Source organism: Corylus avellana, chromosome ca6 (assembly GCF_901000735.1).
Source record: "Corylus avellana chromosome ca6, CavTom2PMs-1.0".
Classification (NCBI taxonomy): Eukaryota; Viridiplantae; Streptophyta; class Magnoliopsida; order Fagales; family Betulaceae; genus Corylus; species Corylus avellana.
Window position 1 is genome coordinate 18,681,918 of NC_081546.1, and position 4,665 is coordinate 18,686,582.

Sequence of the window (4,665 nt, forward strand, 5' to 3'; positions counted from 1 at the left end):
TGTGGAAGTGGGTGCAAATCTTGAGCAAATATGTGAAAATTAAATAGAAAGTAATCCTCTTTTCCTATTATATATTAATACAAATCTTGCAATAATATGGCGAGTGCACATAAAATAACTTAAGTATGCTTGTCTTACAACGTGAGGAAGGAGATATAGTCCAAATAGCTGTCTTATAAGAGTAATTTTATAAGTTCCTCGTGTGTTACTCTTATGTCCTTTCAAGAATGATATAGCTCTTAAAATTACTATTTGATCAAAATCTAATAATGATTAATCACAAGCTCAATGGTGATTTTAAGAGCCATATCATTCTTGGAATGACATAAGAGTGACAAAAGAAGGACTTATAGCATTACTCATCTTATAATAATGAGAAATGATTCATGTTAATATTTATTTTTTATTTGTATCTCATTTTACAAATTCAATAAATCAATTATTAGATTTGTCAACTCATATGGACCCTACACAAATTTAATAATGGATTCATCTATTCACTATGAAAATGAATAAAAAATGATTGAAAAAGAAATAAATTTGATCATTTCTCTATAAATATTATTTGTCATTCAGTCGGTGGGATTCCGATTTTTAGGATCTAAAATCTAAATCCATTCTAATCACTATCAAATTTAAAAACTTGACCTCAAATCTGTGCTAATTACTTTTAGAACCCCATTTGATCACCTGCACATTTCTCTTCTAGTGTAACGGATACGTTTTTTTATTTTTTTATTTTTATTTTTTTATTATTTTTTTTATTTATTTTTTATTTTTTTTAAACCAAAGAAGCTCATATGTAACATTACTAACATACATCACATTAAACACCCCCAATCTTCAAAGTCTCTCACTCTAGTGTAGCGAACTTTTGTTTCATTTCAGTTACCACATTTCGTTCGGATTCTCTGTTAAATCCTAACGGAGGGGTGTGAAATTCCTAAAATGCCCTTATTTTTATTAAAAGAAAACTCTTGACCCGTGGGTTCATCGGTGTTCTATCCACTCCTTACACTTTCACTAATTAGAGCAGCATTGCATTCTAATAGTTTCAAAGTCCTCGGTGGGTCACCACTGTGACCCTTCGTTGTGACCCGCCGTAGGTCACCAAGTGACCCATCGGAGGGTCACAAGTGTGGGTCACTTTTTTTTTTTTAATATAATAATTATAATAATAATTTTTTATTCATAAATAGGGGTAAATTTGATAGGGGTATAAACGTCTTTTACGCATTCTACCGTTTGATTTAACTCCAATATCTAATGATAGGGGGTATTTGGAATGAAATGAAAGTTCGATACACCAAAGTGAGGGACTTTGAAGATTGGGAGGTGTTTGCAAAAGACGCGCAAGTTCAGGGGGATAGGTGAAGTTTTTCCTAATTTTTTATTTATAAATAAGGGTAAATTTGGAATTTTAAATTTTTTTAGGGGTATAAAGGTCTTTTACTCATTTGACCGTTTGATTTAACTGCAAAATCCTAACGGAAGGGGGAAAGTGAAAGGAAATCGAAATTGGATATATCAAAGTGAGAGTTTTTGAACAATGGGGGGTGTCTGCAAAAAGCTCGAAAGTTTGGGAGGGGTAAGTGAAGTTTCCCCCCAAAAGAAAGAAGGAAGAAAGAAGTGCTGTGGCATGGGAGAAGAGAAAGGAAGAACAAAAAAAAAAAAAAAAAATGGGAGCAGGTAGCCGAAAGGAAAGAGGGGTAGACTTTGGGTTCCTTTTGTTACACGTACCTTTATGAAAAAAAAATTCAAAAGAGGCCAAAGATGCGTATAAAAGTGGGTAAGTTGCCCACATTGTTTTGGCCCATTGGTTGGCCTAATTCATTTTTTGGACCATTGTTGGCCCATTATTTGGTGGTCGATTGTTATTTGACATAGACCCATATGCCGGCCTTTGTGGTATTATTTCAAACTAGGCCCATTTTAGCCCATAGTTGGCTTTAATATTTGGCCCATAATTGGCCCCATGTATTTTAGCTTTTGTGGTATTGTTTAAAACCCAGGTTTGGCCTTTGTGGTAATACTTAAAACCCAGGCCCATTTCAGCCCATAGTTGGCTTCTGTGTAAGGCCCATCATCGGCCCATTTTGGCCAAAAGTTGCAGAAGTTCAAATCCAGACTATAGTAGCCGACGTTCACAGTCAAGAGTCCCCGATGTTTCAAATTCTGGCACCATCACCTCTAGTATCCTATGTCACCGATCAAGAAATAAATTCAAGATTTCACAAATTTCCACCTTGAGTTTGAGGGGGAATGTTAGAGAATATGTGGGTTTGTCTCATATTGCTTATGTATGAGAGTCTCTCTCCCTTTGGCTTCTATATATTGAGGCTTCCTATGTACTATCAAATTACTTAGAGTACTAACTACAGATGCCCTATATGTTATTTCCTTTCTTATGTTTAGGAAATTTTTTTAAAAAATCACAAAAATCTGCTCACATCAGATTCTCTACATTTAACCAACTCTCAAGGGTTTTGCTACAGTGTTTCCCATGTGTAGGGAACCAAAAGTGGTTCCCTATACATTATTTTAATATAAACATTTCTCTTTCCTCTCTCCTCTTTCATCTTTTTGACTTTAATTAGGGATTATGTTAGGATTTTGTGAAAAAAGTGAGGGTAGGTTGAGAACTTGTATTTTGTAAAGAAATAATATTTTAATGATATAGGAAAAGATAATGGAAGCTATTGTGAAATATATTTTCATAGGGAAGCCAAAAGTAGTTTTGTACCATAAACTTAGGGAAAATCAAATGGAAGCTACTGCTAGTGCTCTCAATAAAAGCAAGATGTAGCCTATAGGGCTTTAGTGTGTGGATGTATGATATATGCCGAACTACCTTAATCTCCTTGCATTTATTCTATCTTTTTGTCATTTATATTCCGCATTATGAAATCTTACACTTCAACCTCTCTCTTAACAAGTTCCACCAAACCAACACAGCCCCGATCACAGTGTTTCTCCAACCCGATCACGCCAATTCGGATCATCTTTTGAACCAACTCGCCTGATCCACTTCTCTTTTGGACCGGCTCAACTACTTCAACTTCTCTATAGACTTGATTCGTTCGTTCCAGAAAAGGATTCTGCAATTCTCTCTCAATTTTCTCTACGAACTAATAGTCTTGCAACTTCATCCATGGCTTTCGATGGAGCTTCTCCTTCTCCCTCTTCCTCTTCCTCCTCTTCATCAATTCCTAGATGGGAAGTATTCTTGATTTTTAGAGGCAAGGGTAATTGTAATAATTTTACTGCCCACATGTACGCAGCTTTGCGTCGAGAGGGAATCCACACCTTCATGGACAACAAGCTTAGAACTTGAGAGGAAATTTCACCAGCACTAGTCAAAGCTATTGAAGAGTCAGAGATTTCAATTATTGTACTCTCTAAAAACTACACATCATCTCAATGGTGCCTGAACGAGCTAATGAAGATCCTTGAGTGTAGAAGAACAAGGAGACAAAAGATTTTACTGTTGTTCTACAATGTATATCTGTCGGAAGTACTACATCAAACCAATAGTGTTGGGAAAACATTTACTAAACATTTACCAAAGTCACTATCTCGGTATTTGAATATATGTGAGGACCATATATGTTTAAAAACTCCGCAACCGACATGGTGTGTCCTAGAAACACAATAGGCCATAGCCTTGAAGTACCGCCAACCGTTTGTCATCAATAGCCCCGGGGCCACTCCCAGGAAAGACAACATCTCCCTTACAATGGGAGAGAAGGGTAAGCGAACCCCAGCCATGAACATACGCTCGTAAACGCATATGTCTCCAAGACTGCCTATCATTCTAATGGAATCGCCGGGCAAATGTAGAGACACTGAAGGAGGAATCACATAATTATGCCTGAGCATCTTCTCGTCAAACAATGAAAAATAAGACCTCTGCTTGTGAGGGTATGCCAGGTGCAGAGATACCTCTATACCAGAAGAAGACGTCTCTCCAAACGAGCAGACCCTGGCAAACGAACCCCCAGACTACGGACTTCCAATGATTGTTAGTCGACAACTCCAGTTTTGGAAGATTGAGGTTGACGAGATGAAGACGTGATGCCGGAGAAACTAAGTAAATAGGGAATTTTACGGGGTACGAATTTAGAAGAGTTAGGGATGTAAAGAAAGTGGAAGAAAGAATAAACCTTTATCGAACAAAGTAATCTCGGGCGAAGGAACTAAGCATTTAATGCGAAGCCACATGAGCCTGCAATTGCTCATAAACCGAAAAGACCTGAAATTTCGATAGAAGGAATTTGGGCGGTAACTGTTACACATAAATCTTGAACTCGAGCTCATGGACCCAAGGCCCAATAACCTGAGAAACAGCCCATCACATTCATATGGGATTGCTAGGAAATAGCTTGATTTTGGAGGTACAAATGCGAAATTGTTTCACCCAGACTATACACCCGGGAAACAATGAACACCCAGTCTACATCATTTCACTGAACCGAGTATATCAGAGTCAGTTTTACTTAGTACATGGATATTACGGTTATGGACAAGATATGCACCGATTATGCTAACAGCTTAAATATGCCTTGATTATCAGATCGGTTATGAGTCGCACTTGAATACTGTTGTGCAAATATTCACCTAAATTAATAGGCAAATAAATGTATGTCTAACTTGCAAGTGCACAAG